At 36.7% G+C, this 23,855-nt stretch overlaps 1 protein-coding gene across 4 annotated transcripts in view; it reads left to right on the forward strand.

The window, feature by feature from the left end:
- The window catches only part of TRAPPC9 (trafficking protein particle complex subunit 9), a 1,025,445-nt gene that overhangs the window by 763,333 nt on the left and 238,257 nt on the right, over positions 1 to 23,855 (forward strand). Inside the window, exon 22 of one of the 4 annotated variants that reach the window (XM_072602987.1) lies at positions 1 to 20,884. This exon is cut by the window's left edge and continues 24,066 nt beyond it. The exons of the other annotated variants lie outside the window; for them this stretch is intronic. The gene's annotated coding sequence lies outside the window, so the exon portion shown is untranslated. Of the gene's footprint in view, positions 20,885 to 23,855 lie in introns of those variants that run through there. 4 annotated transcript variants of the gene reach the window in all.

Below are 23,855 nucleotides of genomic sequence, written 5' to 3' on the forward strand. Positions count from 1 at the left end.
AAAGATTGTTTTGAGACAAATGTCTTGGTCTTTTTTTAGTCTTAAAGTGCTTTAGAAATATGAATTTTTAATCTATTCAACAAACATTTTCATTGCCATCTATGTGGAAAGGCACTTGCTCAGCACTGTGGAAAGAACTAAACTAAATAAGACAGTCCCTCCCTTCAAGGACCCTTCTAGTAGGAGAAAAAAGATGTGGAATCTATGAGACCTCGTCGTGTGTGCAAAACAGCACTGACTTTGGAGTCTGGGGACCTAAATTTGAATCCTACCTCTATTTTGTACTTCTTTGATTTAACAAATATAAAGTTCTGTCGTTCTGAGATTTCATGATTCTACTGATAGTGTTTGCTGAATACCTGAGATGTGCAAGATACGCAGAGAAATATTTTTTCATTTATTTTTGTCATTAGGTTACAACATAAATAATAATGGATAGATAATTTTATCTGATTTTAAGTATTATTTCAACCTAAAAATCATACTTTAAGTGTTTTTCTTCTCTTTTTGAAGGGGGAGGATAATACGCTTGCAAAACCTCTTTGTTTCTGGAAGAAAAAGTTGGGGCAGGGATGCCATTTACTGTATTTTATTACAGTCTCCTCTTCAGTTTATAAAATGGGATACTGTATCATATATTTGATGCATAATGGTTTCCCATCACAACTGTGATGATTACAGAGCATTCTGTTGTATGGACACATACGGTGGAAATGGTCTTTAGACAGGATCAACAATTAGTTCTCTGAAGAAAGAATTGCCTTTTTTAATGCCTGAAAATTATGTCTGAAAATCCACATCAGAGAGGAAGCAAGAAAACCCATCAGCTTTATTATTTTAATTGCATGGAATGTTCAGTGAATCTGTTCTTTCCTGGCTATGGAATCAGACTCCTAGATGTGAGGTCCAAATCAATCACACTTAGCTATATGATCTTGGACAAATCACTTCACATCTCTAGCCTTCTCCCTCATCTCTAAAACAAAGATGTTGGTAATAGAGGGCAAACATATCTCACAGGATTATGAAAATAACATTATAAATAACAAATACTATGCAATCACAAAGTGTACAGGGAGCTATTAATATTTAAGTACTTCATGACAGGTGATTTCATCAGTGTGTCTACCCTCTGCTGACAGAGATTGCAGCCCATTTTATATTAATTGGCTGTTCTCTGAATTCCTGTAACCAATTAAAAAAAAAAACTATCACTAAGTAGCCAAGTTTTTAGTAATGAACCTCTCTGAATAGTCTGGTTGAAGGAACAACAGCCCATCCATTGGATTATACTCTTGACCCTTTCTAGCTGAGTAGGTCTTGCTGGAGTATGTACTCACCTGGCATAGCTTTCAAGAACCTAGGATCTCATGTATGCCACGAAGAGCCATCAGGTAAATTGGACAGTGGAAGGTTCATCATATTTAGGGTCAGACCATCTGAGATAATTCTCTTTCCAGCTCTGCTAAAATATATAATAGTTATGTTACCCTTTACCAGCTCTGCTATAATATGTAATAGTTATGTTACCCTGGTCAAAATCACTTAATCCCTTGAGGCCTCAATTCCATGTAGTCTGTAAAATGAAGGGATTATATTAGATTGTAGGTTCTTAACCTTTTTGTATAATGAAACCCTTCTTGTAGTTTGGTAAAGTCTATGGGCCCCCTTTGCAGAATAATGTTTTTAGGCACCTAAGATTACAAAGGAAAGAAATTATATTGAAGTACAGTCAAAAACAAAACAGTTTTTGTTGTGGTTGTTGTTTTGTTTAAAAAGACCTGCAGAATTCTTACTGTCCATGTCTCATCAATATACTGACTGCAGCAGTCCCAGGTAAAGGTCTCCAAGCAGTTAACTACCTTCTCAGCTTTGTTTTGCTGTTCAGTTGTTTCAGGCCTACCCAGCTCTTTGTGACCCCATTTGGGGTCCTCTTAGTGAAGATAATGGAGTGTTTTGCCACTTCTTTCTCCAGCTTGTTTTACAGATGAGGAAACTGAGACAAATAGGTTAAGAGAATTTCCCATGGTTACATAGCAGCAAATGTCTGAAGCCAGATTTAAACTCAGGTTTAAACTCCAAGCCCCCTGCTGTATCTGCTGTGCCACATAGATGTCCAAGAAAAGGTTTGTTTTTTTTTTAAGTACATAGTCATGCCTGAAATATTTGCATCACCTGTGAACCACATGTTAAAAATTTCTTCACTAGAGGATTTCTAAGACCATTCCATCTAGAAGCTATGAGATCCTGGCCTGCCATCGTTGTCATCACCACCATTGTAAGCATTGTCCCTGATTGTTGGCAATACAGTTATCTTAAAAGTATTTCAGCAGTATCCCATGATAGTTATAATGAGGATCATTAATTCATGCTAACTGAGGGACTTTACATGGCAACCTTTCGTAGGTGGCAATTTCCCCTGATTTTGAACTTGATTCAGCATGTCATTTCAGTGTGCATTGCTAAGGTATGTGTATTCTTGGTGTTAAACCATTTAAAATGTTTCTCTGGGTTATTAGGACATTGTTAGATATTTATTTTACTCTGCTAAAGAAGGAAACCGAAAAATGAATTTGATTGAAGGAGGCAGGATAATTTAGTGGAAAGATTATCGATTTCAAGCAGGAGAGGACCCAGAGAATAAATGGCAAAACTAACATTCAAACTTTCAAGTACTCTGATTCCAAATCTGACACACTTTGCATTACTCTGTACTACTATTTTCACCAGACATGGAATCAGAAGACCTAGGTTTAAATTTAAATTATTCAAGGAGAGGCTACAAGCCATGAGTCCAGCATGGAGGCTAGTGTTATATTCAAAGTGAGAGGTTATGAGAGTCTGTCTTGGAATAATGGTTGGATGAATATAAAGAAGGGGATAGGTGTAAAAGATGGTGTGAAGGTAGATCAACTGGAATTGTCAATTAATTAGATCTGGAACATGAGAGAGAGGGAAGACTCAAGGAATACTTTGAGGTCACAGATTATTAGAAGAATGGTGGTGCACTTAAAAAGTAAGGGAAGTTTAAAGGAGCAACAGTTTTGAAGGAAAGATAATGAATTTCATTTTGAACATTTCCTGTTTGAGATACTTAGAAGATATTATAGTTGAGAAGTCCAGCAAGCAGATGGTGATGTGGAACTAAGCTCTGGGGGAAAATTAGGCCTACTTAGGTAGGTTTGTGAGTCATATGCTTAGAAATGAAGCTTGGATTCACAAGAACTGATGAGATTACCTAGGGAGGGTTAGCAAAGAATGGAGCTCAAGATAAGAGTTTTTAAGAAAAATGAATCTTAGGGGAAGGACACCAGTGGTGATCCAACAAGGTAGACAGGGAAAAAAAAAGAAACATGAGACAAAAGTTTCATGAAAGCAGAGAGAGGAGAATAATCAGGAAGGGACATTAGCCAACAACATCAAAAGCTGTAGAACCATCAAGAAGTAAGAGGACTGAGAAAGACCATTGAATCTGTCATTGAAGAGATCATTGGTAACCTTAGAGAGAGGAATTTCAGTTGAGTGATGTCAGAAGCCAGATTTCAAAGAACTGAGAAGTTGGCAGTGAATGTAACCAGGATTTTTTGTTTGTTTTCTGTTTCATGATTTTGACATAAATTAGGATAGTAACTTGATGGATACTGAGGTCAAGTGAAAGTTTTTTTAAGGTTCAAAACTGGGAAGGAACCAGTGGAAGAGGATAGACTAAGCACTGGAATTTGGGAGATAATAGAAGACTGAAGAAGCAAATTTCTAGAAGAGACAGGAGAGAACAGGACAAAGTGAGGCCAAGGATAGGAGTAGAGAAAATGGCCATGATACAAAGAATGGATGGTCACTTCCTTGTCAGAAACTGAAACAGAGGGAGAAAATGGGATATGATCTAGAGGGATTCTGTGGTAAAATGGAAGGCATTCACAACAACCATTCTCAATTTTCTTGGTAAAGTACATGGTAAGGTACTTTCCTAAGAGGGATAGAGGCAAGGTGATATTGGAGGTTTGGAAAAGATATTATAAGAACGGTAGAGAGTCATATGGGGAAAAATAAAAAGCAATGAAGGTCCAATTGATATCAAATGATATTATATTATTAGTGGTGTTAGTCTCATGGCTGAGTGACTTAATTCAATAATATTTGGAAGGATATGGTCAGGAGCAGAGAATACAGGTGAAGGTGAGGAGTCAGTATTGGGTTTTGGTAAAGCATGAATGGTAATAAGGAAGAAGGCAAAGATTTAATGGTAGTGGACATATATTGTTCAACTTGTTACACATAGGGTCTAGATTATGAAGCAAACAAAGTGAGGCCAAAATTGGGATGATGGACCGAGAAAGAGAGACCCTGGGGAGAAGTGGTTGTGAGAAGAGTGAGGCAGAGGAAGATGTGGAAGAGAAAGGATTACAGTCAGAGTTCTGGATCATGAAGAAAGATCAGCTGGGTAATTATGAGGTTAAGAGTATGAGAACCCTGAGTGTGACTGAGGTAGAATGAAAGTGCCGTTCATGAGTGTTTGAAGAGACTGATAAATTGGTCAGGGTATTGGAAAAGATTCTAACTTGCATATTAAGGCCCCCAAATATCAGGATGAGGATTGAGGTGAATAGAAAAAATGTAAGCCTGGTACTATAGTACCTGGAGGGAGAATGATGTAGGAGTCAATATGGGACTGCCACCAGGATGTGTACGTGATGTTTAATGACGAACTTCTAAGGAGAGGTTGTTGAGTGACAACAACAGAAGAAGTATCATAAAGTGGCAATGAAGATTGAGGCGTATGAAGACTTCCGTCTTGCTTGTTGTTTCAGCACAGTGGGGACTGAGAGCCACGAAAGGAGTTTCATCCCATGCTGGAGAGGTTGTTCAGAAATTCCTTATGTTTGGGAATAGGGAGGAGTTGAAATAGCCATATTTCCATTAGTGCAAGATGCTGGAAAGAGTATGAGGATGAAGACTAAAACAAAAGAAAATGTGTTACCAATTGAGCCTTCTAGAAGTCACAATGGGAAGGGAGAGCAGAATATAGTAGGTTGAATGGGGATGAAGAAGTGGGGAATGGTAGAGCAAGAGGATGTTCACCAAGAGAATCTGGGATTCTGAAGCTCAGGTATTTGAGAGAAGGTAGGAGTGTGTTATTCTCAGGCTAGGGAAGTACCACTTAATTGGTCTCTCATCTTCAGTAGTACTGTGATGACAGAGTAATATCAATCTGTACTCTATAATAGTGGGGAGAAATGGAGATCAGGATGAGCATTGCATATAGCCACGGATGGAGATCTCAGGGACATAACTTACACTCATGTTCAGTTTCTTTTCCAAGATGGCAGAGAATGATTGCTACATAAACAGAGGAAACTTGCACATGGAACATAACCTTGGATTCTAGTTGGGCTTATCAGAGGGAGGCCATAGAGTTAAAGGTAGCAAGGGCCCTGGTTTGTGAGACTCTAATTACTGTAGAGTCCTGAAGATTAGATGCCTGGTGTCTTTGTGCTCAGTAGTTATGAAGAAATGAAGTATTGTTGATATTCTTAGCTTGGGCCCTTGCTTGGTGGTAATAGAAGATTATACCAGTCTTGATGTCTAGAAGTAGGTGTTGTTGTTTCATGCTTTGACCTTGTATCCTCAGGATCTAGTATAGTGCCTGGCTCATATCTGGTATTTTATAAATGCTTGTTAATTGATTGCTTATCACCTTTTCTAGTAATCAACTCCATCAGGTTCTAGTTTCATGGTTCTGTTTCAAAGCAGTGAGAAGCTCTAGCAGTGTAGCAAATGCAACTGAACCTCAGCTCTAGTCATGGAAGGGCTAAATCATTGATTTTTCTTACCCTTTCCAATAAGCAGATGTGCAGCAGTGTGGCATGATGGTTTCAATTCAATTCAGTAAAGCTTTATTAAGCACCTACTGTGTACCAAACACTATGTTAAGGGCTGAATGTCAATCTGTGGACAAGCATTTACTAATCACCTACTGTGTACCAGGCACTAAGTGTTGGGGATACAAAAACAAAGATGATACAATCCCTGTTCTCAGGAGCTTATATCAAAGAGAAACAACATGTATACAAATGTAAACCAAATATATAAAAAAACTGCAAAGTTATTATCCTGCTGTGATGCCTATCTGTGGTAATCAGGATGTCATTTTTATGGCTGAGAGGAAAGGTGGATATTAGGGGAAAGTAATAGAGTCAGATAATCAGGTAATGAAGGAATTGAAGGATTTAGGGAGGGGGCCACCTCTTTTTTGACCTGAGTATACCTGAAGTTAGAATGTGCTCAGTTCATGCCATTATCTTCCAATTCCAGTTCTCAAACCATCACCACCACGACCACTGCCACCACCACCCAACTCTAGCCACAACTATTTTTGTCCCAAATTAAAAAAAAAATCTTAGTTATACTTCTAATAGTAACATGATACAAGGAAAGATGTAATATCACAAGTCATTTTGCCACAGGTACTAAAATGTGAGGGCTGCTGTTCTGTGTAGTAGGAAGAGCTCTTGATGGGAATCAGGAGACTTAAGTTCTATTTCTGACACTGCTGTTGTCTAGTAATTTAATAACCATCATACATATCTCAATAGAGCTTTACAGTTCACCAAGCACTTGGATATATGTTCTCATTCACCCTTCACAACAAATTTGATAACTAAGCAAGAAAGGGATTCGTATGTCCGTTTTATAGATAGGAAAATTGAGGCATTGGCCAAGGTCATATAGCAGCTAAGTATCAAAGTCAGGACTTTCGAAGTATTAGTCTTGTACTTTCAGTTAGCTATGTGACCTTGAACAATAATAGCTCACATTTTTGTAGTACTCTAAGACTTAAAAGTGTTTTTTTCTCACAACAACCTTGTGAGGAACATAGTGTAAGTATTATTATCGTGATTTGACAGGTTAGGAAAGGGAGGCTCCCACAGCTAAAGTGACATTATCATATCATTGTTCAGTACTTAAATCTTACAATGCTTTGTCTAGGGTGCTTTCTGCTATGTTGCCCAGGCTCTTAAATCCCTTCAGTTTTTTGGGTCTCAATTTTGACTTCTCTAAAAGAAAAAAAATTGAGACTAGAGGTTAAGGCTACCTGACAAATGAGTCCATGTCATCTTGTCCCCTCCAACAGATTGCCCGTCTGTCACCTCACTGTCTCTATCTTCAGTCTCTATTTGCTACTTCCCTGCTTCCTACAAACCTGCCCATGTCTCCCTCCATCCTCAGAAAACTCACTTGCTCCTTCCAATCCCCACCCTTTGTGACCAAACTCCTTGAATAGTCCATCTACAATCAATGTGTCCACTTTCTTTCCCCTGGCTCTCTTCTTAACATTTACAATCTGGCTTCTGACCTCATCACTGTAAAAAAACCTGCTAACTCCAAAGTTATCAGTGATCTTTCAATTGCTAAATTCAATGGCCTTTTCTCAGTCCTCATTCCTTCCAACCCCTTTCTAGCCTTTGACACTGTTGATCACTCTCCTCCTTGAGGGGCAGCTAGGTTGTGTAGTAATAGACCTGGAGTCAGGAAGACCTGAATTCAAATATGGCTTCACATACTGACTAGCTGTGTGAACCCTGGGCAAGTCACTTCACCTCAGTTTGTCTCAGTTTCCTTATCTGTAACATGGAAATAATAATAGCACCTGCTACCTCTTAGGTTGTGAGGATCAAATGAGATAATTGTGAATCTCTTTGCACAGTACCTGGCACACTCTCTCTAGGTTTTTGCTACACCATTCTTCCCCTATTTCTCATCCTACCTGGCCATTCCTTCTCAGCCTCCTTTGCTGCATCTTCATCCAGATCACACTGTCTAAGGACAGGTGTGAGCAGGATTCTGCTCATTTGGCGATCTCATCAGCTCCCATGGATTTAATTATCATCTCTAAGCTAATGATTCTTAAATCTACCTTATCCTGCCTGTGTAATGCTGATTACTATGTGTCAGGAACTGTGCTAAGTGCTTTACAATTATTATTATCCTACATATCTCTGCTGACCTCCAATCTTGTGTCTCTAGCCACCTTTCAGACTTCTAGAACTGGATATCTGGTAGACACTTTAAAACTCACCCTATCTGAAATGCAACTCATTATCTTTCCCCTGAAGACTCTCCTCTCAACTCTCCTATTCCTGTCACTGGCAGCACCAGCCTCCTAGTCCCTGAAGCCCACAACGAAGTGTTGTCCTCAACTTCCTGCTATCTCTCACCCCCATGTCCAGTCTTTCCCAACCCCCCTTAATTCTATTGCCTTCCCTCTGTTAGTTATTTTTCTGTATATCCTGTCGGTAGCTTGTTTTGAATACATTTGCATTATGTTTCCCTCCTTAAACTGTGAACTCCTTGAGAGGAGAGATTGTATTCTGCTTCTTTCTGTACGTCTAGCACTTAGCACAGTGCCTGGCACATTGTTCATGGTTAGTCAGTGTTTATTGACTGACTTATTCCATGATCTAGAGAGACTGAGAAATACAGATTTTTATGAGTTTTCATTCAAAAATATGGGTTACATTTCATGCCTTGTCAGAAAGACTTCATCATAATTATTTTGAGAGGCTCTTTTTTCCCCTGTTACCAAGGAAGCCTCACAGATATAGGGCCGTCGGGGGAAGGGTGTACTCCAAAATACGATGGAAAAACAAAAAGCATTCATAAAACTTTTTTTAATAAATATTGACCTGAAAGGAATCCCCCCCCCCCCCCCCCCCCCAGCTCAGGAATCCTATGAGTCTAAGGAGTCAAGTAGATTGACCCAGGAAGCAGTAATGGAATGAATACTAGAACTAGGAGTCAAATCATAATTCATATTTTAGTACTTACTAGCTGAGAACCCATGGGCAGGTAGCTTCACCTCCTCTCTAGGCCTCATATTTCTCTTATGTGAAATAAGGAGGTTGGGCTGGTGATCTCTAAAACCCTTTATAACTCTAATATTCCCTAAGATTTCCTTCCTCTTCCTGCCCAGTTAAGGTGCTGGTACATATTGCAGTGATGGTAAGAGCAAGCAGCTCATTAGAAGGGACCCAAAGTGCATAAGTCCTCTAGCCTGGACGTGTCAAAGTATCGGGGGTTGTTATTCTTATTTCTATGCTGTTTTGACTTCCTTTTCTTGCTCTTTATCTTGCTCTTACAACTTGAGTGCTTCATGGAGTGGTAGTGGGCTGTTTTGTCATGAGCTGGATATTCCAGCTCTTTTCCTTCATCCTCTCCAGTGATATCTGCAGTGATCTGCATCTAGCTGGATAAAGGAAGGATTTATTAACCAAAAAAGTGTGTAGCATACACACTTACCAACTCTGGCAGTGCTCACACTTGGGAAACAGTTATTTGTGAAATGGAAAGAACTGATTAATTGACAACTATTAAACATTTAGTGCGTGTTGGACACTTTTCTAAATGCTGATGACATAGAGACAAAGGTAAATCCCCAAGCAGCTTACATTCTAATGAGACAGACAATGCGAACATATTGAAGTATTTATGTTGTGTGTTCAAAATGAAAACAAAGTAGTGTGGGGAGTGAACTAGTAGGCTGCAGGTCAAGAGTAACTTTGTATAGAAAGTAATCCTTGAGCTGAGTCTTAAAAGAAGCCAAGTATTCCAAGAGATGAGGCAAGAGTGCTGTCCAGGCACAGGGACAGCCAGTGCATAGAAACAGGAGATGGATTGATGTGGGAACAGAAGGCAGAGCTACAAGTAGGCTAATATGATTGCATTGCAGAGTGTGTGAGGAGGAAAATAATGTGTAAAGGTTCAGTAGGAAAGATAAGAAGGGACCAGAATGTGAGGAGCTTTAAATGCCAAAAAGTATTTTCTATTTTATCCAACCTAGAGTTTATCGAGAGCCCCAGTAATTTGTTGAGTGGGAATAGGGGCTAGGTGTGGGTCAACATGTTCTGACTTATACTTTGGGAAAATCACTTTAGCCGCTCTGGGGAGGATAAAACAGGGTTCAGAAACACTTGAAGCAAGGAGAAGAAACAAGAGGTAACCCTGTTTGTTTCAGTTTCCTCATCTGTAAAATAAGCTGAAGAAGGAAATGGCAAACTTTACCAGTATCTTTGCAGGAAGAGTTGGACGCAACAGAAATGACTGAACAATAAAAAGCAATTTCATGTTTCTAGGCCTGAGTTCCCAGCTTTGGAAAACTCTGGGCTTAGACTAGATTACTTTAAAGATCTATGGTATTCTAACATTCTGTCTCCTATTTGCATGATTGGCAGAGCAGCAACTTGCATGTATTCTTAAACATTCTTTCATCCCCACTTATACCTCTGGCTCAAAGATTGGATGCATATTATCCCAGTTCTGGGTGATATCAGTGGGTCCAGGCCTGGGGTCCAGGAAATGTTTATTAAATGCTTGTTGACTGACTAACTTGTTCATCAGCACAATCAGAATTACAAGAGCAACAGTATTGAAGGAATATTAACTAAAAACACACACACGCACACACACACACACACACACACACACACACACACACACACACACACACACACACACACACACACACATACACACAAGACTGACGCATCTCCTGAAACATTTCAGGAGAAATGGGGGCAAAGCAATCTGTTGTATCTTATTGTGGAGCCTATTAATGGGGTTGGAACATAGATAGCTTGGGAATCCAAACAGAAGGTCTACAACATCCCCTCCACCTCCACCCTTCTCTAGTGTAAACTCACCTGATTGCCAGGCAAAACAAATATTTGGCTGCCCTCAAGTCACTTCCCTGGCCTGTTAGTTTGATGTTCTCACATTGGCAGCCTTTGCTTCCACTTTCTTTCTTTATTTGGGTAGCCATAGGGTGTAACTCTGGGTAACCTGGGAGATCTCATTGTCTTCCAGGTGTGTTTGTGGAGGAGATAGACCGCCCCCCCCCTCCCCACTCTCCCAGCAGGGAGTTGAGCAAATCATGGTTTAATAATTGACACACAGACTTGAGTATGACTACATCAATTGTTTGGAAAAGGTGATTGATCAAAAAGCAGCTGGAGCCAGAGATCCTCTTTACAGAGTCTGCTGCAGGGCATTAACCATTTTTGGGGTGGAGAAAGGTTATGGCTTCTCCAGGTTCTGTACCACCATTAGCTTCCTTTTTAGTCTCATGGAAATCTCCAGATTGTTTTGATCAAGGATTTGACTTCCACTGAGATTCTAATCCTGTCTGTGTAGCTAACCTGTCTGGGCCTCCGCTAGCATTATGTGCTGTTGGTTTGGAGTCAGAGGACTCCAATTGCTTTTGAATCCTGCTTCTGCTACTTGCTGTATTTATTACTGTACCTGTAAGGTATATTTCTTTTTTTGTTTTTGTTTTTAGCCTTTGTATCCTCAGCATTTAACCCAGTGTTTTGCAAATATTAAATTATTATAAATGTTTGTTGACTCACTGAATGTCATTGAAAGTTTTCTCTTCTGTTAAATGGGAGGATTCACTTAGATTATGACTATGATCCTTTCTAACTTTAAATTCTCTCACTTTATGACCTATATTTTAGTCCTGACTGCCACTGACTCTTTGTCTGATCATAGACAAATACATATCCCTCTCTGAGTTTGACTCCTCTGTTAAAAAACTGGGAGATGAGAGACTAGATGGTCCTAAAGATAATTCCCCTAGCTGTAACATTCTATAATGCTATGAATGATGCTAAAACCCACTGACCCATTTAGAGTGTTCTGTAGAAAATCCCTCGATGGACTAGGAGTCAGAAGACTTATGTTTTGGTCCTAACATTGTCACAAGCTCTATATTTTTAAGCAGTTCATTTAAGCTCTTAAAATATTCTCAGCTGCAAGATTGGGAGATAATACCTATCCTTCTTACTTCTTAATGTGTGGCTAAGCAAGGGTAAGAACTAGGGCTTGTGTGAAAATCAGCAGTTGTTGACACTACTGCTGTTTAAAATAGGGTGTAGAACCCATAGACTAGAGTTCCGTTAGCTAAGTCACAACTGGGAATTCTCTCTCTGTCTTCAGATTCATTTGGGAAAATTGATCCTGATTGGGGAGATGAGATGTGTGGATTGTGATCCAGGTGATTGTTTCTGGTCTCACAGCTCCTGAGTAGTTTGCTATCACTTTCTTAAATTAATATTGTATATAGAAGCAGACAGACCCTTAGGATCTAGAAGCCTTTGAAAGTGTCTCTCAAGGAATGTTGTGAGAGGGCACATAAGGATCTCTGATCCAGGAACCACTCTCATTCTCACATTTTTGAAGAATCCCTTCTCTCTGGACAAAAGAGGACCTGGGTGACTGATTCACATCCCTCTGCCATGTTAGTTCAGGATATACTAGATCTGGAAAAGCAGCATCTGAATCTTCATAGTCTCAAAACTGAGTGTTAGAAGTCTCTCTAAGTATGTCTGTCTCTTATATGTTCAACATTTTAGAGGAGGGAGGGAGGAAGGAAGGAAGGAAGGAAGGAAGGAAGGAAGGAAGGAAGGAAGGAAGGAAGGAAGGAAGGAAGGAAGGAAGAGGGAGGGAGGAAGGAAGGAAGGAAGGAAGGAAGGGGAAAGGAGGGAAGGATGGAAGGCTTTATTAAGTACCTAGTATGTGCCGGATACTCTTCCAAAATTTACAGATATCTCATTTGTTCTTCACAACAACCATGAGAGGTAGCTGCTATTGCTATCAGCATTTTATAGTTGAGAACACTGAGGCAGACAGAGGTTAAGTGATTGCTTAGTGTCACAGTTAACAAGAGTGTGAGGCCATATTTGAACATAAGTCTTCCTGACTTCAGGCCCCGCATTCTATTGACTATGCCATCTCAGGTACCTAATGGGCAGAACTATAACTAGGGCAGAGCTACCAAGACTGTAGTACAGTGGTTAGAGTGTTGAGTCTGGAGTCAAGAAGAAAGACGTTATTTAAAATTTGACCTTAGACGCTGGCTGTGTGACCCTTCCTTCCTTCCTTGTTTCCTTCCTTCCTTGCTTCCTTTCTTCCTTCCCTCTCTCCCTCCCTCTGTCCCTTCTCTCTTAATTTGAACCACCAAGACATGAGGTTGAGGAGGCAGCAGGGACATGGTTGAAAGATACAAGGCAGAATTTGGAGAGGGAGGATGGCAAACCAGTGAAGAAACCTGAGAGTTATTGAACAGCTGTAATATCTAGAAGTAAGCTAAGTCCATTCATAAGATGGAGACAACACAGAAACTGTAAACTGAAGGAGTAAGCAGATGCTTGTGGGTGGGTACTCACTAGTACGCAAATCAGCCACTCTTCTTTGTAGGCCATTTGTTCATCTGAAGTGTTCCAGCGACCCTGGCTGAATGGATTAGACAGGATAATGTATGTGAAAACAATTTTTAAAATTATCTTCTCCATTCCAATGTACTTTGTGGAAAAAATACTGTTCTGAGATCTAGAGATTTTTATTCTTAGCTCTGTCATTAACTATCACAGAAATCTTGAGTAAATCATTTTCTCCCTTTAAACCATGAAATATATTGTTGAATGAGTTGGGTTTAGTAGAATTTTAGCATTAAGCATTTTTTCCCATATCTGTAACATAAAAGGGTTTTACTCTGGCATTTTCTAAATTTCCTTCCAACCCAGACATTCTCCATTGCCTGCTTTCTCACTCTTGGTTTTAAGGTTCCATAAACTTTAATATTCTTTGTTCTTATATTCTGTGTCCTGAGGTTTCTTTCACTTACATATTCTTTGAGCCTTTCAAAATGCTATACAAGTTAAAGGATTTCTACTTATTGATTTTCTATGGAGGAGGGTTTTCAGGGCTTCACAGAAACTACATTTTTATAGGAAAAGCTGACTTTCAGAATGCTAGCATTAGAATACAGAATGTTATGTTAGAACTGGAAGGAGCCTTCGATCATAGAACAAATGATTTTAAACCAAAGACTACAGAATGTTAGAACTGGACTTTAAAATATGGAATATTAAAATTTTGATAGAAGTTCATAGACTATTACCTTAGAAGATTATAGAATTTAAGATCTAACGAACTTAGAGTATAGAATGTCATAACATAGAATGTTAAAACTAAGATGTACATTAGAAAATTATATTAGAGTGGGAATAGTGGCATGTAATAAGAGCACACTTTTCTATGACACATTAAGGTTTACATGGTACAAGTATTATCCTCATTTTTCAGAAAGCAATAATGATCTGTTCATGATGACACTGTTATTGAATGAGAGACCTGGGATCAGGTCCTGTCCTTTATCTGCTACACCATATTATCTCCAAGAACACAGAAGAACATAGAAGGCTAAAACTGGCAAGGGACTTTCAGTTTTTACTTCTAATTTTTATAAGTGAATGAATTGGCTTATTTAAAGATTGAAAAGAAAGTCATAACTGACTACCATTTAAGGTAATTTATGCAGCTGTGACCACTGTTTTTCCCCCGTTTGTAAGTGATAAACAAATGACACTTGGTCACCCAGTCAGACAGGGTGACAACTGTTTATTTCACTAGATTGAATCATATCAAATTAATTATTAGATGTCTGCTCCATATCATTTAGTTTCATTGGTTACACCAAAAGGAACTGTTTGCTAGGGACATTAAGTAGACATGGATGTCAAGAAAGATGTTCTTTCCCTGAGGAAATTTGTTTCCTAAAACTAGCTCCTCTCTCCATACCACCTGAGCTTTTATGGAGTTCTGGAAAGGTCACTGAAGGAGAAAGATGAATCTGAGAACCACAATTTAGAGGAACTGTTTTGTTTCCAAATGAACTACAAAATATTTACAAATGGACAAGTTTTCATGGACTAGCAAATATAATTGGAAAAATAATTGACACTACCATTGATTTCTTAATTTCCAAATTTAATGGTCTTTTAAACAACCTCATCCTTCTTGGTGTCTCTGCAGCTGATGACACTGTCAATCACCCTCTTATCCTTGATACTTTCTTCTTTCTAAATTTTTATAGAATGCTATATCTTGGTTTTCCTACTTGTCTAAACCCTCCTCAGTCTACTTCACTGTATCTTTATTGAGGTCACATCTATTCATCTTGGGAGCCCCCCAAGGTTCTGTTCTGGGTCTGCATTTCTCTCAGCATCTTTTCCCTTGGTGATCCCATCAACGACTGCATGTTCTGTTATCATCTCAGTGTAAATAATTCTAATTTTTATTTGTCCAGCCCTCCAGTCTAGCATCTCCAACTTCCCATTAGACATCTTGAACTTGTTTCATAAACACCTTAAACTCAGCATGTCCAAAACTAACTGTCTTTCCCCCAAAATCCTCTCTTCTTCCTAACTCCCGTATTACTATGGAGAGTACCACCATTCTCCCAGTTCACCAGACTTGTAAGTTAGGTATCATCCTCAACTCTTCCTTCTTTCTTGTTGCCAAGTCCTGTTCTTTCTACTTTTACAACATTTCTAGAATATACTTTCTTATCCCCTCTCACACTGCCACCACTCTCCCAGTTAGGCCCTCATCACCTCATGCCTACAAGCAACTGATGTTTGTTCCACAGCAATATACAGAACCAAACCCGCACCTAGGGAGCCCACTTCCAACCCAGAGTCCAAGCAAACTACAACTGGATCACAACAGTAAACAGGCTTAGTTTAGTGCCCTGACAGCAAGGAACATGGCAGGAGAACATGAATAATACCTTACAAGCAAAACACTTGGATGCTTTCATTAGACCTGCTAACAGCATAATCAGTGACATCTGGTTGAAGTCTAGCTAAGTCACAGCAAGGGACAGAGATAACTTTGGCTTTCAAAGTGTACAATGAAGAGATCAAGGATCAGGGCTAACTAAATCTTAAGTTAATATACCAGAATTAAGTAAAACTCAGTAATTTTTGCATAGAGAAGGTTCTAGGCCAGGGGTAAGGAATCTGCAGCCTTGAGGCCACATGTGGCCTTCTGGGTCCTTTTATTAAGGAAATTTGTTCTGTGAAGTTTGGATTCGGTCAAAGGGCCACATTTGAGGACCTCGAAGGCCACATGTGGCCTCAAGGGTCCAGGTTCCCCATCCCTGTTCTAGGCTTAACCACCATATCCAGGAACAAGTAGGATCTGCAAGCACTATTTAAGAGCAGATCAAGAGGAGGTTAAGTCTGGCCGAAGCACAAAGACACAAATTCAGAAGCCGAAGCTAAAGATAGAAGTAAACAGAGGAAGTAGCAAACACAATAAAGTACCTTGGATAAAGTCTGAGATGTAAACCCAGAAGAAGAGTCTAACTCAGTAAGTCTGAGACCCTTGGAGAAAAACTGAAAGAGTTCCTGGAAGAGCTCAGGTTTAGGAAAGAAGCACAAGTCGTTCCCCAGTGGATAAATGGTCACAGGATATGAACAGGCCATTTTCAGAGGAAGAAATTAAAACTCTCTATAGTCAGATGAAAAAATGCTCTAAATCACTACTGATTAGAGAAATGAAAATCAAAACAATTCTGAGGTACCACATCACACCTATCAGATTGGCTAGCATGACAAAACAGAAAAGTGATAACTGTTGGAGAAGATATGGGAAAATTAGAACACTAATGCATTGTTGGTGGAGCTGTGAGCTGATCCAACCATTCTGGAGAACAATTTGGAATTATGCCCAAAGGGCTATAAAGCTATGCATACTCTTTGATCCAGCAATACCACTTCTATGTCTGTATGCCAAAGAGATCACAAAAATGGGAAAGGAACCCACATGTACAAAAATATTTATAGCAGCTCTTTTTGTGGTGGCAAAGAATTAGAAACTGAGGGGATGTCCATCAGTTGGGGAATGGCTGAACAAGTTTGGTATATGAATGTAATGGAATACTGTTGTTCCGTAAGAAATGATGAACAGGTGGATTTCAGGAAAACCTGGAATTACATGAATTGATACCGAGTAAAGTGAACAGAACCAGAAGAACACTGTAACATTGTAGCATTGATTGATGACCAACTTGGATAGACTGAGCTGTTTTCAGCAATGCAATGATCTAAGACAATTCCAAAAGACTCATGATGGAAAATGCTATCCACATCCAGAGAAAGAACTATGGAACAATGCAGATTGAAGCACATTCTTTTCTCTCTTTTTTTCTTTCTAGTATTTTTTTTTCCTTTGGTTCTGATTCTTCATTCCAACATGACTAATGTGGGAATGTTTAATACGATTGTATGTGTATAGCCTATATCAGCCTGCATGCTATCTTGTTAAGGGGAGGATGGGAAGGGGAACATTTAGAATTCAAAATCTTATAGAAGTAAATACTCAAAGCTAAAATTAATGAATGAAATCGTTTTAAAAAAAGAAAAGCACAAGAGATACAAAAATAACAATTATTGAAATGTCAAGTCATGGAGAAAGATTGTAAAGAATAATTAATTGCTTAGAGTAGAACCTTACTCAAGTACTGGACTCCTTGAAAATTAGAATGAGCAAAACAGAAAACAACCCCATTAATTAACAAGAAATATTAGAATAAAACCAAAGATTTTTAAAAAGAAGAAAATATAAGATTATATACTATTAAAAAGCAAATGACATGTGTATTTAATAGGAATGTATGTGTAGAACCTATATAAAATTGTATACTGTCTTGGGGAGTGGGGGGGAGGTAGGGAGAAGGGAGGGAAAAAAATCTACGTTATATGGTAGTGATTGTAGACCACTGAAAATAAATAAAATTAATTAATAAAAAAAACAAAGGACATGAAAGACAGGTTAAAGAGATTTAATCTAAGAACCTTTGAAATCCCTGAAAATCATGATTAAAAATAAATAAAAGCTTGGATACTGTATTTCAAGAAATCCTAAATAAATATTTAGCAAGTTTTTTTTTTTTAAGGACAAGTGGGAAAAGTGAAAAATATGGAATCTACCAATCACTTCCCAAAATAAACTCCCAAATGAAAACTCTCAGTGATGTCATAGATAAAGTCTATGTAAAAAAAAAATACTATAACATATTAGAGGTCAAATGTCAAGTAAGCAGAGTCATGACCACGTAAGATTTCATAGTTACTACCTTTATGAATTGAGGTCTTAGAATATGACATTCCAGTAGGTAAAAGATAAAGACTAACAAACAGAAATAACTTACCTTACAAGATTTAGTATAATCTTAAAGAGAGAAAAAAATGTATCTTTAAAAGAATGGAGGACTCTCAAGAATATCTGATGGAAATACCAAAGATACATTTGAAATATTCACATAAAAATCAGAGAAACATAAAAAGGTAAATAAATGCGAGCATTTTAAAAGGCATGTATAATGACAGATTACCTTCTAGTAGAGGGAGAAGAAACAAGGTAACATTAGAAACTCTAATTTTATCAAAGCTTGTCAAGAGAGTTAAATAAGACAGAGAACTCTTTCAGGTTGCTTTTGTTAGTCTTACAAGAAGAAAGAAAATGAAATATATTAAGGAATAAAGGAGAAGAAAGGAAATAGAACTTACTTATCTCATACAATAGATGTGCCTAGATGAAAAGTATACAATATGTAGTATAATAGACTATATGTGACCTTTACCTTCCTATAAATTGGGCAGAGAAGGTTGGAACACACACACACTCACACACACACAAAGAAATATGTCAAATTCAATGCAGAAATAAGTTGAGATGGGAAAGAGATTGAGGTAAAGTAAGATTGAGAATCAGTCATAAACAATACAAAATCCTCTATCAGAAGGTTGATCACAAAGGAGGGATTAAACAGAATTAAAGAAAGAGTAAAAACCTGTTATGGAAAAGTAAAAATAAGAAAGAAAAAGGAGAGCAGAAACAGATTACTTCAATTATAGATTACTAGTGTTAAGAACTCTTTCACCACATTCTTTGTAAGGAGGGGGTGGGAAAAGAAAGGAAAAAAACACGAGGATAAATTGGAGGGAAACACATAATTAACATCCATAGCTGTGAATGTGAATTAGATGATCTCTCTCACTCATAAAACAAGGACAGGAGAATGATTTAGAAGCAGAATCCAAACATTATATTGCTTACAAGAAACATATTTGGAAATACAAAGATTCACATGAAGTTAGAAATAAAATTGTTGAGCAAAATCAATTATGCTTTTGAGTTTTCATGACCATTTGTCAGAGATGCTGTAAAACTAATCCCTTTACTTTGGACAAATAATCAAACTGAATGACATTTGAAATTGCTTCCAGTCCTGGGAGTCTACAGTTCTAGAAAATTCTAGAGAAGTAATATTTTCAAACTAATTTTGACTAGATTTGACTCATAAAGATTTCTCAGTAGTTTTTTTTAATGGGTACAATAAAACAGAGACTGAATAGTAGGCACTTTGATAACATTTAGGTTTTTAATACTTGGTTTTAATAAGGTTGGTTTTGATAATAACACCTTACCATCCTAGTCACCTCTTTAATGTGCTCCAGCTTATCAATTTCCTTGCCAAAATGTAGTTCCCAGCACTAAATACAATGTAGACAGTACTTCGCATGAGAGTCAGAGCACATGGGTTTTGGGCCTAGCACTATAATATGCTAATTAGGTATGTGGTACTTAGAAGACACCTCACTGAAGGGCAGCTAGGTAGTACAGTGGAGTGAGGAGTTCAAATATGGCTTCAGACATTTACTGGCTTTGTGACTCTAGGCAAGTGACTTAACCTTGTTTGCCTCAGTTTCTTCATCTGTAGAGCAGAAAGTAGTGGAAAGGGTATTGAGAGTTAGGTGACCTAGGTACATTTACTATAATTTTGAATGTGTCATCACCTCAATTAATCTTAGTGTTATCCTCTGTAATAGGTAGGGTTTGGCAGATGCTCTCACAACTTTAAATGTGAATGGATAAAAAACCAAAAATGCCTACAATATGTTGCTTACAAGAAACACATTAAAAAAACAAAAACATACACAAAATAAAACTATGGGGATGGAAAAAAATGGATTATGTATCAAGTAATCCAAAAACTGAGAATTACAATCATGCTATCTGACAAAGCAAAAACAAGACATTTAAAATATAAAAAGAAATAAACAAGGAAACTATATTATTTGAAAATTATTATAAGCAACAAACTAAAGCAGGAATAAACTTAAACAATCCAAGTCCCTTAGCATCCACATTTAAAATTTCCAGTTAATAACAAAGTACAAATCCGGAAAACTAAAAGAAAGATTAATAAAATTGAAAGTTAAAAAAAATGGACTGATAAATAAAACCAGGATTTGGTTTTATGGGGAAAAACCAATAAACTGGAAATCATTAGTTAATTTGATTTTTAAAAAGAAAACCATATGGCCAATATCAAAAATGAAAAAAGTGAATACACCAATGAAGATGAAATTAAAGCAATTATAAGGAGCAATTTTGCCCAAATATGTGCCCAAAAAACCTGACAATCTTAATGATATTGACAAATATTTACAAAAATATAAATTGCTCAGGTTAATACAAGAGAAAAATAGGATACTTATAAAATGGAATACTTATCCCTATCTTAGGAAAAGAAATTTAACAAGCCATTAATGAGTTTCCTAAGAAATAATATCCAGGACAAGATAAATTGACAAGGGAATTCTACCAAACTTTTAAAGCCCAATCAATTACAACACTATATAAATTATTTGAAAAAATAAGTAAAGAAAGAGTCCTACCAAATTCCTTTTGTTACACAAATATGTTTATGACACCTTAACTGGGGAGAATGAAAACAGAGGGAAAAAAGGACAGATCAATTTCCTTAAGGAATACTGATGCAAAATTTTTAAATAAAATACTAGCAAGGTGATCACAGCAATGTATTACAAAGATCATACACTGTGATCAACTGGGATTTATACTAGGAATGCAAGGCTAGTTCAATATTAGAAAAACTATAAGCATAATTGATTATAAGAATCACAAAAAACTGAAAAAAATCATATGGTTATCTCAATAGATGCAATTTTTTTTTTATAAAATATAACACCCAATCCTTTCAAAAACACAAGAAATCATAGGAAGAAATGGAACTTTTCTTAAACTGATAAGTAATATATCTACAGCGAAGAGCAGCCACCTCTAATGGTGATTAACCTGAAGCCTTTCCAGTAAGAATGAGGGTGAAGCAAAGATATTCACTATTATTCAGTATTGAATTAGAAATGCTAACTATAGCATTTAAAACAAAAAAAGAAATTAAAGAATAAGAATAGGTAGTGACAAAACAAAACTGTCACTATTTGCACATGATATGATGATTTACTAAGGGAACCCTAGAGAATCAACTAAAAAAAAACTAATAGAAAGAGTTAACTATTCTGATCACTGCAATAACCCGACAGTGACATGACACTCATGATGAAAAATGCTATCCACCTCTAGAGAAAGAACTGATGAACTATGAGTGCAAATTGAAGCATAATTTTTTTCATTTTCTTTATTATTTATTCTTCTTGGGGTTTTTTTGCAGTATGGCTAATAAAATATATTTTGTATGATTTCATGGGCATAATTGATAAATCACTTGCCTTTTCAATAGTGAGTAGAGGAAGGGAGAGAATTTGGAACTCAAAATCTCAAAAAAAATTTAAATAAATTAATGACTTTTTAAAAATTATTTTTAATTTAAAAATAATTTTAAAATATAAAATAACAAAAATATCAGAACAGATAGAGGTCTTAATCCAATCTCAGAAAAAGAAATAGATCTAAACGTAATGGAACTACCAAAGGAAAAATCTGTTCCTGATGAATTCACAGGAGAATTGATCAAACTTAAAGAAAAATAGGTACCCATACTTCACAAATTGTTCTCAAAAATTGAAAAACACTCTACTAGAATCCTTTTCTGAGACAAATATAATTCTAATACTTAAGCCAAGGCAAGATAAGACACAGAAAGGAAAGCATAGACCAATATAATTAATAAACATTGCCTCAAAAATTTTAAACAAAATTTTACGAAAGTGATTTATCCAAGAAATAATTCATTATGACCACATTGGATTTATACCAAGGATATAAAGATGATTCACCTGTGGGAAAAAAAATCAACATATTTAATTACATTATTAACCAAAACACCTAAAATAATGTGATTATTTCAATAGATGCAGAAAAGGCCATTGACAAAGTACAACTCTCTTTTGTGCTAAAAACCCTGTGAAGTATAGACATAGAGAGAACTTTTAAAATATTATATTATATTTATTTTTATTTTTCATTTTTATTTATATTTATTTTAAAATATTGTATTATATCAAAGTGGATACACTAGAACCTTTTCCAGTAAATACAGGAGTAAAGCAAGGATGCCTACTCTCCCCATAATTATTCAATATAGCTCTGGAAATGCTAACAACAACAATAAGACAAGAGAAAGAAATTTAAAACATAAAAATAGGTAAAGAGGAGCCAGAACTACCCCTTCTTGATGATGACATGTTTTATTTGGGAAATCCTAGAGAATTAGCAAAGATTTTAAGAAGACACTTAATAGTTTCAGCAAAGTAGTAGGCTACAATGTAAATCCTCAAAAATCAACAGCATTTCTGTATAACACAAGAAACAATAGAAAGAGGAATCCCATTCCAAATAATGCAACATGTTGAAGTATCTGGATAGCAATCTACAAACACACCAAAAGTCTTTTTCTAGATTCAATTACAAAGTTTTCCTTAAAGAAATAAAGAATAACTTAAATAACTGGAAGAATATTAGTGCTCCTTGCTAAGCCATGCCAATATAATAAAATATCAATATTACCAAAATTAATTTACATATTTAATACTGTATCAATCAAATTACCAAGGGGATACTTTATAAAACTTCATAAAACAATAATAAAATTCATTTGAAAAAACAGAAGTTCTACAATACCAAGAGAAATGATGAAAAGAAAGTGGGGATGAAGGAAAAATAGCACTTCCTGACATCAAAATAGATTATCATCTGGTATTGGTTAAAAAATTGAGATTTGCATCAGTGGAACAGACTAGATAATGGAGAATCAAAAAATAATACAATTCAATAAAGTGGAAAACATAAATTACTTAGAAAATTTTATTTGATAGAAACTTCTGGGGAAATTAGAAAGAATTCTGATAGAAATCAGGCTTAAACCACCATCCACAACACATTCTAAGTGAATGTATAACCTTAATATTAAAGATCATACTATAAAAAAAAAATTAGAAAAAAACCCAGATTATATACCTCCTGTTGATATTGGTAGGAGATATTCCTTCTCAAAGAAGAAATAACAGTAGTTACAAAAGATAAAATAGATAACTTTAATTACTTGAAATCGAAAAGTTTCTGCATATACAAAATTTATGTACCTAGCAGGATAAGATAGAAAGTGATCATATGAGAAAAAAAAATCTCTGTATCAAATTTCTCTGTACTCTGACCTCTTCTTAGGCTTTCTAATGAAAACATATTCCCCACACTGTGACCCAGGGCTCTTGAGCTAACCTCACCATTTTCCTCCCCTTTTTTTTTGCCTATTTCTAGACCCACTATGCTATTTTCAAGATAACTTCAAGCCATGTTGTCACAAATACACCATCCATTGTGTACTCCTTCCAGCTTTGGCTTCCCTTTGTCATCCTCTGTTTAGAGTCTAACCTTCTTGAAGGCAAGGATTGCCATTCTTAATATTTATAACCTAAGCATATTGCACCATGCCTTACACAACATAAGTGCTTAATAAATATTTCATCATTCATTTATAGCCCATCAAATAGTTGAAAGATATATTTACCTGTCTCTTCTTCTAATTAGGCTGAATGTTATTCAGTTGATCCTCACATAGCATGAGTTATAGCCCTTTACCATCTATTTACCTCCTGAATGTGCTCTTATTTCATCATTGTCCCCTAAAATGTGACTTCCAGAATTGTACACAATGCACCAGATGTGGTCTGACTAAAAATTCATGG

This window comes from Notamacropus eugenii, chromosome 4 (assembly GCF_028372415.1).
Source record: "Notamacropus eugenii isolate mMacEug1 chromosome 4, mMacEug1.pri_v2, whole genome shotgun sequence".
NCBI classification, from domain to species: Eukaryota; Metazoa; Chordata; class Mammalia; order Diprotodontia; family Macropodidae; genus Notamacropus; species Notamacropus eugenii.